Source organism: Eptatretus burgeri, chromosome 9 (genome assembly GCF_056783735.1).
Source record: "Eptatretus burgeri isolate ZD-2024b chromosome 9, Ebu_testis_v1, whole genome shotgun sequence".
Taxonomy (NCBI): Eukaryota; Metazoa; Chordata; class Myxini; order Myxiniformes; family Myxinidae; genus Eptatretus; species Eptatretus burgeri.
The window spans coordinates 41,843,941-41,859,174 of record NC_140969.1 but is presented as its reverse complement, the minus strand read 5'-3'; the positions used below and the strand labels follow the sequence as shown (position 1 = coordinate 41,859,174).

General features: G+C 42.4%; 1 long non-coding RNA gene across 1 annotated transcript in view; it reads left to right on the top strand.

Annotated features, from left to right (window-relative positions):
- The first annotated feature begins 677 nt into the window (after positions 1-677).
- LOC147020012 (uncharacterized) overlaps positions 678-15,234 on the top strand; it is a 29,583-nt gene continuing 15,026 nt past the window's right edge. The window contains exon 1 of the long non-coding RNA XR_015061603.1: positions 678-1,911. This is a non-coding gene — a long non-coding RNA (uncharacterized LOC147020012). The remainder of the gene's footprint in view (positions 1,912-15,234) is intronic.

Genomic DNA, 15,234 nt, shown 5'->3' with positions numbered 1-15,234 from the left:
TGGCTCAAATTTATATGGCTCAGGGCCAGAAACTCCAGAGTATAAATTCCCATCATCCTCCGACTCGTCCTCGGCAATATCGGAATGAAAACACTCAACTTCATGGCCGCTGAAATCACTCTCTGATTCACATCTCGCCATTGTTCACACGCTGTTTCCGAATGTTCACGAAGTTTTCGGAGAACGTGACGTCATAGCATTTTCGGAAACTTCCGGACTGTTTTTCGATCACTGACAAAAGTTTTGACTTAAAAGTTAATTTTAGCATATTTTGAGTTTCAAATGTAACAAAATAATTGCCCAACGATTATTAATGTGCACACAACCTTCGAATCACGCAAAGTCATCAGCGACCCAAAACTTCTCTTTAAATTAATTTGAGTTTTATTTTTATAAAAATGATGGCATGTTGCCAGAGTTTGAACAAATGTGGGTGGCGAATTCACTGTGCATTTTGGTTGATGGAATGGTAGTCTTGATTGGTGAACTTGTTGCATTTCTTGCAGGTTAATGCGCGAGTTAAACCCAGTTACAACCCAGATATATTATATGTACCTATGTTTGTACTCACAATTTTGCTTCTATACTGGTGTGAGTGTATCCCCTCCCCTTTTTTATTTTCGATTTTGTGTTTTCTTTTGCACTTTTCTAATAGAAGATGAAAGTCAGTCTCAGTCTCTCTCTCTCTCTCTCTCTCTCTCTCTCTCTCTCTCTCTCTCTCTCTCTCTCTCTCTCTCTCTCTCTCTCTCTCTCTCTCTCTCTCTCTCTCTCTCTCTCTCTCTCTGTCTCTCTGTCTCTCTGTCTCTCTGTCTCTCTGTCTCTCTGTCTCTCTGTCTCTCTGTCTCTCTGTCTCTCTGTCTCTCTGTCTCTCTGTCTCTCTGTCTCTCTGTCTCTCTGTCTCAGTCTCAGTCTCTCTCACACACAAGATGTTGGAATTTGTTTGAGGCACTCACCCACAATGGCATACTATTCGTGAAAGATGCATGTGAGCGTTAACATCCATCAACTAATGATACGAGACAGGACACCCTGGTGATTAACATCCATCCAAGGGGTGGTACACTTTGTGATGCAACACCCTGCCTGTGAAGCACAAGTGTGACAGTTTATAGTCAGGTCAGGCAGGAATCAAGTTCAGGCTGCTGATTAAAGTGTTTCCCAGGCAGGGCATTTTCTGCAATGCCCTTTAAAATTCATATTTTTGTAAACATAGTCAAGGCTCACTTAAGAGCCAGAACACAGAATGAATCAGGATGCAACATAACAAAAGGAACAGCAGAAGGAGAAGGGGGAAATGCCAACAGCAGGGCAGAGGGAGAAAATAGATGGAGACAGACAAACAAAGGATGCGGGTAATGAGGGGTATGGGAAGGACGCAAGACGTGGACAAGATGGATACAGAAGCAAAAGTTTGTGATGGGTGGGGGTAGCTTAATGGATGCAGAAAAGGTAATATTTTTGGATGGGTGATGATCTGAGATGGTGGTGAATAGCTGTCTTGAAGACCAGGAGGGAAGAATGATATTGAAGAGAGTGTGGAAGTTGGTTCCATAGTAGGAGAAAAAAAAAGAGGACTGAGTGAGTGAGGTGAGCAGTGGTTCTGGATTTTGGCAGTTTCACAAGGATAGAGTTGTTTATAGTGAGTTTGCCTCAGCTAAGTACCGAGCAAAAGGAAAAGCTTCCAACTCATTTGACCCTGAAAGGAGATCTTATCTCTGTCTTGTAGAAGATTATCAATCCAAACCTCGTGAGCCACTGGAGGGAGTGAATCAAAAACCTGGCACAACGTTGCATCATGCTACGCCCCCAGCTGAGACATGAAGCTGTTTGCATGTCAATGCGCCAGCTCTTTTACATCATTCAAACTCTGCTGCATCATCAGCCAGTAATCAGCACGTTGTGAAAGCCAAGGTATGCACGTTGTTATGTCTCGGTCCCCCTTTGGACGGTTGTTGGAAGAGTAGGCAGAATTACCAATGCAATGGCTGACTGTGATGGTCCATGACCTTGACGGGGCACTGACGTTAAACCGGCTCCTGATTTGGTAATTAAGTGACAGCTTGTATGGATTGAGCTCAGAAGTTAAGCTTTCAAAGACAGTTTGATGGACAGCTTCTTAGGGTATAGAAAAGAACACCAAAATAAAGAAACGGGACCTCTTTTTGAGAGACCAAACTTAAACAGAGAAATGGGGTCATAAGCTCTTCAAATCTTGTGATTTTATTCCACAATATTAATCTGGAAAAAGGTTTGATCATGTGACTCGATTCTGCTTTGAGGGTTTGGTCTATGAAATTACTTTTGTGTGCCCATGCGGTAATGAACTCGGTTTCAGAATGAATGGTTCAAAAAGATAGTGAGAATGACTTAAGCATGATCCCTGCTCACTTGAGGAAACCAACTTCAAATCCCAGCTCCGCTCAGCCATTCATCTTAACTCCAATGGCAATGCATGAATGACTTATCGTAGTATAGCATTCTGTCTTTGTTGCCCTTCATGGAGACTTGTTTTCTATACAGTGTAGCCTGAAAGTCACTTCACCCCTTCCCAGTGAAGCATTGTTCTTGAACTCTTTTAATGTACAGGTTTTATTGTACAGTACTTACAATAATTAATTTGTCATTGTATTTGTATGTGCTCCATCATTCTTCTGAGTTAGTGTTTCTGCATACCATAGCGGGCGAGGGGCGAGGGCAGAGGGGAAAGGACGGAGGGAAGTGCGAGAAATTTATCAGGGGTAAAGTAACTTTCGGGCTACCCTGTATCATACAAGTGATGATGATCAAACATGCAATTTATTTGATGGTTAGATCAACAAAACGTGAGTTAAAAAAAAGTAAAACATTACTTATGGAATATTCATCAACATGACAACAAACCATTTTGAATTCTTTATTTATACATATGGGACACTCACTATTCATGATGTACTCTCAAGAAGGTGTACTTTCAAAAGCATGCCATATTATGCCTTACTACGAACATATGCTCATTCTGTATGCTGCATGCTGCTCACTTTGTAAGGAGTACTTCTTTTGGAATGCGTTTTTTCAGGAGAGTTACACCTCAAGTGTGTGTGTGTGTGTGTGTGTGTGTGTGTGTGTGTGTGTGTGTGTGTGTGTGTGTGTGTGTGTGTGTGTGTGTGTGTGTGTGTGTGTTATATATATATATATATATATATATATATATATATATATATATATATATATATTTATTTATTTATTTATTTATATATATCTTCTTCTTCCTCTTTCGGCTGCTCCCGTTAGGGGTCGCCACAGCGGATCATCCGCATGATCCGCATCGTGATTTGGCACGTTTTACGCCGGATGCCCTTCCTGACACAACCCTGGTCGCCTCTTACGACAAAGGGATATATATATATATATATATATATATATATATATATATATATATATATATATATATATATATATATATATATATATATATATATATATATATACATATATATATATATATATATATATATATATATATATATATATATATACTTTATTAAAAACACCTCACCGCCACGTAACCGTCATGTTATTAAGAACATCTAACCACCACATCATTCAAAACAACTCCCACTGTGCAATTCAAAACACCTCACCACACGTTGTGATAGAGACAGGCTCGTTTTAACTGAGGATAAGTACGTGAGTTGCTGTGTTGTCATGATTTACACCAAGCAGAATTCAAACATTTATTTTGCAAATATAATTGTAATATTCGTGATTAATTAAATTTTTATACGCAATTTAAGTTGAAGAATTAAGTTTAAAAAATAAAAAATAAAAAAAAAATACACGGAGGACATACACACGGGAGAGAAGTTTGTTAAGATTTCAGAAAACTTTGAAGGTGTAGTTCAGTGACAACACGTGACAGATGCTGCACAGATATCTACACTAATAAAGGCTGTGTGTGTGTGTGTGTGTGTGTGTGTGTGTGTGTGTGTGTGTGTGTGTGTGTGTGTGTGTGTGTGTGTGTGTGTGTGTGTGTGTGTGTGTGTGTGTGTGTGTGTGTGTGTGTGTGTGTGCGCGTGTGTGCCCTCCATAACTCCAAAACTATGAAACTTAGCAGCTTGAAACTTTGCATGCGTACGAAGGGAACTCCAAGGAAGTGCAAGAATGAAAATTGGGTGTTTGGGTTAATTAAAACACCCCCTTTGAAGATAATTAACGGCCTAATTTAATTATATCCTTCATCAGGCAATCCTCAGCCACCTCGCTGTCTGGGGTCTTTAGGTGTTTCCTGGGTAACCTCGCTGGGGTCTGAAGCTGCCATGTTTTTTTGGCCTGCTCAACCATGCCTCAACTTGGAACAGGCTGCAACGATTTATTAATGATAAAGTTGTTGTTTTCACTTTCCTCACTCGTATTATCAAATTCCTGTTCATCATAGCTACACAATTCAGACACATTTCTCATTCCAGGCATCTTCGGGAGGTAAAAATAAATAATGTACACGTCACATTGACTGAGCTGCGTGATGGCGAGTAGTCTCTCAGGTGGTGCATGACTGCCTGAAAATGTGATGCAACTTCATTTTTAGACGACATTACTTTGTTTAACATCATGTACCCATCACTTCGACATTCATACATACCAAAAAAAAAAAACCTCCACCGACCTCGTGTTCGGAATTCCTGTTCATTGACTATATTGGTCGTGTGTGTGTGTGTGTGTGTGTGTGTGTGTGTGTGTGTGTGTGTGTGTGTGTGTGTGTGTGTGTGTGTGTGTGTGTGTGTGTGTGTGTGTGTGCACGCGCGCGCGCGAGTGTTATTCATAAAGCATAACATTTTCCCCTGCTACCTCCCTTCTCCTCACCCCTCTCTCTGTCTGTCTGTCCCATTCGCGCTCCACCTCCTCCGAATACAGTACAGCACTCTCTATCCCTCTACACATCTCTCGAGACATATATATATATATATATATATATATATATATATATATATATATATATATATATATATATATATATATATATATATATATATATATATATATATATATTGTTACGACTGTTGAAATTCGCATTACACCATAAAGGACCCTCAGGTGAGATATCTTCATAGGTACATGTGTAGTTAGCCCAAACCCGTTGTATAGAGGGAATTTATGTGATTCATCCGGGCTGCGACGCTTTGAGTTAGCCATTTTTCTGTTCTATCTTTATTTTGAACCAACCACGTCTCAACCGCCATCACACAACAACCACCTTAACCACCACGCCAGCCATCATCACCAACTGCAACCACGCTCCAACCCGCAGACAACAACCACAACGCCAACCCTCACGACAGAAGACCCTCCACCACATTCACCTTTACCTTCACAAATTCAGACCACATCATCGCTTCTACGGCCATTCCCGCACCACCTGTGAACACTGAACGTCGGGCTGTCTCGGGCCCGTTCTGATTGGTGCCGAACGCACCGAGCAGCGAGCGTGAATGGCGGCCTTTCCGAGGGGAAAATTCGGATCAGAAACGCTTCACGCCCACTTCTCCTCCGTCCAATTGGCGAGCGCGGGGTGGTTTGGCCCTGCCTCCAATTGTGTGTCTGTGAAGTCCGTATATGCAAATTTTAGGATTGGGAGAGGTTCACGCCCATTTTTGCCCGACCAATGGCTGACCGGGGGGGGGGGGTGGCGTGGCCCCGCCTCCAATCGCGTTCTGATCCTAAAATTTGCATATTGGCTGCTCCTGCCGCCTATAAAAAGGCGAGCGCAAGGCGAATCGAGAGAGTTGGGTTTTGGAGTTGCTTGGAGAGTGTCGTCGAGAGGTTGCTCTTGGGGACAAGGAGCGTTGCGTTGGCGGAGTTGAGTGCGCGTGGTGGAACTGCTTGCAAGGGAGCTCAGGTCCGAGGCAAGAAGGACGGCGGTCGGCGACGAGGTTGCGGTGTGGGGGATCGCTCGTCTCGTCGCGGGACCCAAGCCAGCCAGCCACTCCCCTCCCCCAGGGCATAAACAATTCCCCCTTTCCCCTGTGCTGAGATAGTGCAAAAGGGGGCCCCGTTCCCACCCCACCCCACCCCAAATGTGGTGCCAACGAAACCCGCCAAGGGGTACGGAGTCGGGGCACAGCGGCGCGGCCACATTTGCGGCTTGCCCGCCAACGCGTCATGAGGACACGGGTAAGACCTCCCGGTCTCGCGGACCTGGCCGCTCCTCCAGGTCCTGCGCACATTTGGCCTACGGGCCTGTCTGCCTCCTTGTTTGTGAGGGTGTCTTCTTTCTTTTGCTTTGGTGTAAATGTGTGTTGGCGCCGTCTGTGAAGTAGAACTCTATAAGTGTTGCTGTGTGTACGCGTTAGTTGGTTGTATTTAATTTGCTTTATGTGCATTTCGATTCTGTATGGTTGTATATACGTGCTTTCCGTGTGCCGGGAAATAAAATGCTTGCTTGTTGAACTGTGCCTGTTTCTCTTTGTCTTTTCTCTATTGACTCTCCATCCTGCTTCACGTAAGGGGTTCGTAGTGGGTGCAACATCCCGGTAATTAATCGGAACCGTCGAGGCCGACGATAACACCGCTCGGTTATCACTGTAGCATGTAACGGACCGCTTAAGCCGTTCGTGTTCGGGGTCGGCCTGTGGCGTGGTACGATCGCCCGGTCGACCATTCGCGCAGGTACTTAGGTAGATCGAATTTGGCGAGCAACCCTATCCTGCGCGGGTGGGCAATTGGCACGATCGTGGTGAGGTTAAACCCCCACCCGTAATTAGCTCCCGGCGTTGTTCTGAGAGGGTCACGACAGAATTGTCCGTCCGGTGGGCGACGTGCCGCGATTCGAGTTACGTGGCACGTCCGTCCGTACGCCGGCAGGCACGAATTCGCAACAATATATATATATATATATATATATATATATATATATATATATATATATATATATATATATATATATATATATATATATCTGTACTCTCTCCCCCCCCCTTTCATCACTTTTCCCTTCTTCCATCTCCCTCCTTTATTTTGCAGGAAGATGGCTCCTACCAAAAGAAGGAAATGTACAAGAAGCGAACTTCACAAAAAATGACTTGCAAAAGCTGCATCTTGAGTAGCCTAAACTCTTCAACAGTAAGAAGCAAGATGAGAAGCAAACGCAGTTGCAATGGCTGCATCCATAGCAACCTTAACTCCTGAAGAGCAAGAAAGAAGACGATGGTTAAATGCAACAGGAATGGCTGCATCCAGATCAGCTGAAACTCCTCAACAGGAAGAAAGAAGACGAAAGGAAAATACCGCAACAAAAGTTGCATTCAGAGCAGCCTTAACTCTTCAAGAGCAAGAAAGACGACAACAGGCAAATGCAACAGGAATGGCTGCACCTCGAGTGACTGAAACGCCTCAAGAGCAAGAAAGAAGACAAGAGCCAAACATAACAACAATGGCTACATCCAGGAAACAGTCCTGGAGGGTAAAAGAAAAGTCTGCATTCGCCAACAATTCAGCCTTGGATTATACTTCTGATCCAATAGTTGCTATTGGCTCAATGTAAATTACTTGCAGTCACTGTGATGCGATGAAATGGACAGAAGCTCCAGGGATATGCTGCAATAGTGGCAAGGTTCGGCTGACCCAAATTAATGCTCTTCCCGAACCTTTTCGTGCATTGTTGACAGTCAATACTCCAAATGCAATTCATTTCGAAAGAAACATCAGAAGACACAAATCATGCTTTAACACGACACCTTTCGGCACCACAAAAGAGATCAGAGAATCTGGCTACATGCCCACATGTAAAGTGCAGGGACAGATTTATCATCAGATTGGCAGTCCACAGCGACGACCAAATGAAGAGCCAAAATTCCTGCAGATCTACTTCATTGGTGACAACACAAAGCAGGCTGAACAGCATTATAACAATGTCATTCAAACCAAGTTGGAAGTGGTGTTGCAGTTGCAAGATATGCTCCACAAGGAAAAAAAAAAAACCACGATGTTCGGAGTCTCAAGTGTGCCATGGAGAAGATGACACCTGAGTACAAAATTGTCATTCATTCAGATAAAACTCCAGCTAGGGAACATGAGCGGCGCTTCCATGCACCCTCCACATCAGAAGTGGCTGTCATCCTAGCTGGTGAACAACATGGTGATCGAGACATTGTGCTGCAACTCAGAAACAACTCCCTCCAGAGAATTGCTGAGACACACCCATCATATGATGCACTTCAGTATCCACTAATTTTCTGGCAGGGTGATAATGGATATGATATTAAACTGCAACAAACAGACCCAGCAGCAGGACTGCCAAGAGAAAAGAACGTTTCTGCCATGGACTTTTATTCCTACAGGATTATGCTGAGAGCTGGTAATTTCAATAACATCTTACATTGCATAGATCTCTTCCACAAATTTGTTGTGGACATGTATGCCAAAATTGAGGCAGAAAGGCTGAGATTCATTCGAAAGAACCAAAAGAAACTCCGAGTCGAAAACTGTGTTCACCTCGGGATGCCATGAACAATGATGGAAATGCTGCCAATGTTGGCCAATTGGTCATCTTGCCTTCCAGTTTCACAGGTAGTCCCTGCTACATGCATGAGCACACTCAGGATGCCATGACATATGTGCAGAACTATGGCCGTCCTGATATCTTCATCACCTTCGCCTGCAATCCAGCGTTTGAGGAAGTGGCTAATGAACTGATGCCAGGCCAAAAACCACAGCATTGCCATGATTTGCTGGCAAGTTTTCCGACAAAAAATGAAAGCATTGATGAATGTCATCACCAAGGGAAAGATTTTTGGAGGCATTAAGTGCTACATGTACACAATTGAGTGGTAAAAGTGTGTCTTGCCACATGCCCACATTCTGACTTGACTTCAAGATGAACTTCATGTGCACAGAGTGGATGACTTCATCGTTGCTGAACTTCCAGACCCAGTAATTTATCCACTTCTGTTCAGCAATGTCAAAACACAGATGGTGCATAGTCCCTGTGGAAGCATCAATCCAAACTCACCATGCATGAAACATAACAAATGCAGAAAAAGGTTCCCACGATATCTTCTGAAAGAGACAAAGACTGGACAAGATGGATACACACTGTATCGTTGGAGAAAACCAGAAGATGGTGGATTCACAACAACCATCAGAGTTCGTGGTTGTGAGGTTGATGTTGACAACAGGTGGATTGTTCCATATTGTCCACTCCTCACACGGCTATTCAATGCACACATCAATGGTGAGTACTGGTGCTCTGTGAAATCCATCAATATGTGTGCAAGTATGTCAACAAAGGATCTGACATGACTGTGTTTGGCCTGACAATGGATGGGACTGTGCATGATGAGGTTCAGCAATATGAAATGGGAAGATACATTGCAGCAGCAATGAAGCCATCTGGAGGATTGTGGACTTCCCAATTCATGAGCGACATCACACTGTGGTTCATCTTAGTGTGCACCTTGTGAATTGCGTGAGTACGTGAGCACGCCCAAGTCCCACAAAACACAACTCTCACTGCTTTCTTCAATCTCTGCCAGGATGATGAATTTTCTAAGACACTGTTGTATCATCACATATCCAAGTACAACACATGTAATGTTGGCAGCAAGAAGTGGGCTCGCCACAGAGCAGGACAAACTGTACCAGACGAGCCAGACATCAAAGCCAATGATGCATTTGGCAGTGTGCACACTGTCCATCCTAATAATTTTGAATGCTTTTACCTCAGACTGCTTCTGCATGAGATCAAAGGTCCAACATCTTTTGAGGACTTGCGAACAGTGGATGCCCCAATCTGTGAAACTTACAAACAGGCTTGCCAGCTCAGAGGACTCCTGGAGGATAATACACACTGGAACAGAACATTGGAGGAGGCAGCTGCAACTCGATCACCATGGATGCTGCAAAACCTATTTACCATCATGTTGCAGACATGTGCCATGTCAAATCCTCAACAACTATGGGACAACCACAAGGAGAATCTGGCAGAGGACATTTTGCATCACGCACAAGTGCAAAATCCTAACCTGGAACTGGACAACAGTGATGCCATCTTCAATCAAGCTCTCTTTATCATTGAAGACAAGATCAAGACTTTGGGTGGCTCTGACCTCAAAACTTTGGCCTTCCTGACCCTCACCGACGCAATGACAATGAGCTCACAAATGAAATTTTCAGAGAGACAAACTAGAACATGGAACAGCTTGCTGAATACATACAGGAGAATGAGCCATGTCTGGTTCCAGACCAAAGAGAAGCCTTCAATAAGATTACACAAGCAGTTTTCAATGGGAGTGGTGGCACTTTCTTTCTGGATGCTGCCGTTTGAACTGGCAAAACTTTTCTCGTCGGTCTTCTTTTGGCAAATATCTGGCAAAGAAACATGATTGCCCTTGCAGTGGCATCATGAAGCATTGCTGCCACACTGTTGACAGGAGGAAGAACAGCTCACGAGTCTTCAAGTTACCCTTAAATCTGGCAAGTATGGAGGCACCAACCTGCAACAGGACAGGATGTCTTCATTCCATGCATTCCAATCATCCCATCTGACTTACCATTTTAATTTCAAAGGCTCCAGTTTCCTGTCTGCCTCAGTTTTGCCATGAGCATCAACAAGGCACAAGGACAATCGCTCAAAGTCGTTGGCCTCAACCTGCAAAGCCCATGTTTTTCTCATGACCAACTCCACGTTGGTTATTCCAGAGTTGGCAATGGCAAAAATATTTTCATCTTGGCTCAACATGGAGAAACATGCAACAATGTCTGTACTGAAGCTCTACAAGGATTAAAAAAACCCCCAAAAAACAATGTCAAACACTGTGATGTGAAATCTTCAGTGCTGAAGAATAAGAAACATTGCTGGAGAAGAGAGGCAGAAAGAGATGAAATAAGGCAGAAAGAGGAGAAAGAAGATACAAGAAGAAAAAAGGCAGAAGGACACAAAGATGACAAAAAACAAGGAATAACAAAAATCCAGAGCAACTGAAACTTCTCAACAGAAAAAGCAAGATTATAAGCAAACACAGCAACAATGACTGCATTCTGCCCTCTTGTACCTGCGATCTCCCAGTCATTGTGTTGTACATCAGGCGGTTGTCCGTACTATCTGGTTCAGGAGGACACAGTTCAATCCAATGAAACCTTTGCTGCCCCTGTGGAGCCATCGCCGTAAAATACAAAATACACAGTAAATGGCGCTTTGTGTTGAGGCACGGTGGTGATCGTCATGTTTAACCCTCGATGGTCATGTAATTCCCGTCAGCGAAGTAACAGGTTGTATTTGCTAGTTTATACGTATAATTTTAACTAAAACAAGTGAAATCCTTCAATACAGCGCATGTGGTGAAGCAAATGAGTGCACTAATGTTAAAATATGCAATTTATGCTTTTTCAGTTGAAAAACAATTAAAAAGCGTACTTAATATTTGAAATGTAAAAATCTTGTTATTATTGTGATAAGCACCTTTATATATAACAGAAGGAATGAAATCGTTCGATACAGCGTGGCAGGAGGCCGCAAAAGAATGATAGCATAAGAAGAACTTAGCTTTCAGCATTCGGCGATCGGCGCGAAAAGCGATGGTGGGCGGAAATGACGTCATTCTGCGCGAAATGCGATGGTGGGCGGAAATGATGTGTTTCGTTCGTTCGTACATGAGAGGGGAGCGTTTCTTGGTTTTTTCCCGTCAAGCAATAAATTAAATTTTTCACATATATAACACATTAGTTTCACAAATTTCCATTGAAATGCTCGGGTATTTCCGTCAATTCTCGCTATTTCCATCTAGGTTATGCACTGCATCCACCGGAACGGCCGTCATTGGCTGTCTTGAGGCACGTGGGGGGGGGGGGACAGGGGACACCAGAGACGTGGTAGACACCGGGGACATTTCAAACTCTGTGCAATTGTATACAGCGCACGCGCTGTGAAAAGGCACAGTTAATCAACATATAAAATTAAACATGGCTCCACTAATTTGCAATTAAGAAATAATGGGCATAGCCTCAGGTGATGTTTCGTTTATGATCCACAAACTTGCTCAGGCCCTTGAAATTGCCCAAGTATGAATTTGTGAGAACAACTCACAATCAAAGGTATTGCTGTAAATTCGGATACAACACAGGCTTAATGGAGCAAAGGTTTTTTTTTTCTGTCATAACAAACCAAAAGAACTAGTGTTGGCTGATGGGTGCTCTGGCTTAATGTCTGTCCGAGGGATGGCACACCCATTGATGAATCGCACGGCAAGTGAAACATCAGTTGTGTCTTCCGTTGGGAAGCAGCTTGCTATCGCTTGCTAAGCCAGCCGTTCTGTATTAACTGCTTTGCAAGCCGCTCGCCTTGATGCTGGTCAGGAGAAACAGGTGATTGAGAGAGGTGCTTCATGATGTTGGGATAAATGGCCACCATAGTGTGATTTAAAACAATACTACAATCAATGAAATGTTCAGAGGCATACCCTGCTATGTGTCCTCCTAATTTTATTGAAATGTGCATTTCATACTTTAATTGTTGCTTCCACTTTTCATCCTAACTGTTCAAGATTGACAGACATGCAAATACCCTTGTTATGTGAACTCATAACCTATGCTATAAAATTCCATCAAAGTCTGTTAGTGTGTCTGTCTGTGGAAAAGGTTACACTGTATACAATACTTATGTCTCTTAATTACGTACTGTTTGAACGTCAGTTGCACCGTGACTACGTCTATTAAGTACGTTATATTGAAGCGGATGTACTTTTGAAACCTGAGACTGCTTAGATCCCTTTGGGCCCTTTAGACCCTTAAAGACTCTTTAGATGCTTTTAAGAATTTACATCCTTTTGACCCCTCTACACTTTCAGACTCCTTAAGACCCCATCAACCCATTAAACATGTCTGGTGTTGGCTTAATGGTTATGGTGGTGGGTTTAGGATCCTATGATCCTGAGTTCAAACCCCACTCGGCTGTTGAATTACTGCCAGGTGGGGTTGACTCTGCCTGTCATCCTTCTGAGCTTGGCAAAATGAGTGCCAGCATGCTGGTGTACTGTGTCGGAGTGTTGACGCATCCAGGATTGTGTCCAATAACCAAGGAGCCTGCTTAGGCAGCACAAACGCTCTACACAGAATATGGTCCCAATGGATGGAACCCTTTAAATCTGTTTGACCCTAACTGTGATTGGGATGTACCCTTTGGACCCTTAGAACTCTTAAATCCCTCCTAGACCCCTATAGACCATTTGGATGGAATCCTTCAACCTCTTAGACCAATTAGACCCTTTGGGCATTTACATCCTTGAGACAGCTTAGATCCTTTAGACCCGCAGATCCATTAGACCCCTTTAAACACACACCACACAAACATCCAAATAATCTTATTGCAATATACAGACTATTTTTTTTGGTAAGCAATGGTAAACTCTATCCACCCAGAGGGTTAGGGTTCGTCAGAGAAAATGTTTGTTAAAAGACTCTGCTATGGGTACTCTGCTCGTATTATATTTAAATGTTTATTTCACACTTTTATTGTTACTTCTATTGTTCATCCTAATTCTTCAAGATCCACAAACATGCAACCCTCCTACCAAAAATGCACAGTGGTCAGGTCCATAGATAAGTTTGGCAGGGGTCTCCTCCTTTTGACTCCCCATTTTTTAAACTTTCTTTCCCTCTTCCTTAAACTGCATTCGGATATTATTTGTTGCTGTCCACTTAAAAACATGAAAATTTTCCTTCCACGAGCAATTCAATACAATAAAATACAAATTCAATCCAAAGAAAGGGGTAGGGGTGTATTCCACCCTTTCCACACTCACATTTAAATGTGTGAATTGAATTTGGTATAAAAGATCGTCTAAAGCAGGGGTCTTAACCGGGGGTATGGGAACTAAGTGCTGGGGGTATGGGACTCGATCTCTAAATGTTTGTATATATTTGATTTATTAATTTATAGTTGGTTAGAATGTTAGATTATAACTAGCACTGTTATTCAATATTCACTGTTAATCAATGTTTGTATATTTGTAATTTCTCAGTTATTTTTTATTTTTATTTTTTGTAAATATATATGATAAATGCTTATGATTGCCTTTCATGTTCTATTCCTAGCTATCCATATCTAAAATAAATTCAAGCTATTGACATCTTTGGAATTCATACTGTCAACTAATAGGACTGGTGATGATGATGATTTTGACAGTCAAGCGAAGGGGGTATGGGACCATGTTGGGCAACCCATTGGGGGGTCTGGAATCATCAAAAGGTTAAGAACCCCTGGTCTAAAGCAACAACGAGAGAAAAGTGGAACTCAAACGTGAATGCCTGAATGATTACGGTAAAACAAAAACGGTGAAATGGGTCTTGTATTATTTTGTGGACGTTCAACACAGTGAGCTTCTCGTTCAAGGTACAAACTGATGGAAGATCTGTTCTTATCATGTGCTGGGCAATTTTCATGGGTCTTATCCAGTTTCTTTACATTTTCTTTTAACAAATTTCCAATGCACTTATTAAATTGAAAGAAAGAATAATTTGAATCAAGGACTGATAAAATATAATCAAACGGCTGTTTATCGACATGAAAGTCAGTTTTTTTTTTCATAGTACAATCTTTGTTGTGCTTTTTTGGCCAGCACTTGGGAATTCCTGCTCCATTTCAATTTGTTCTCAACCATTGTACCTAAATACCTATGCTCAAGAACTTGTTCAACATCAAGGTCGTGAATGATCAAAGGGTCATAGTCACCTGCTAAATGTCGAAAATCAAAAATAATTTCCTTTGTCTTATTGACATTATGAACTAAATAATGATCGTCACACCAGTTGATAAACTTCTGAACTTCGTTCACATATTCATGGTTATCATTAAGTAAGAACCCACTAATTATTGTATCATCAGCATATTTGATTATACTTCAATGAGAAATTGAACTGCAGCAGCCACCTGTATACAAAAAAAAAAAAATTGGGGACACAACACAACATTTGTGGTTCCCCAAGACTCAAAACTCTGACACGTGATACCATGTTATTATATTTCACCCGTTGTGGTATATCTGGAAGAAAGTTGTGAATTAATATTGAAAGCCGAGGTGTAAAGGCCCGGTCACACCTTGACGTTTTAGCCAGCGATGGCAACGTATTAAAATGTATGTAAAACGCTGGCTGACGTTGAACTTTTGATGTTTTTTTTTAAGATTCGGACGTATTCATAACGAGTTGGTCGTATGCATAACATATTAGTAATGGACACAGAACGTTTTGTTGTGTTATAGATAACTT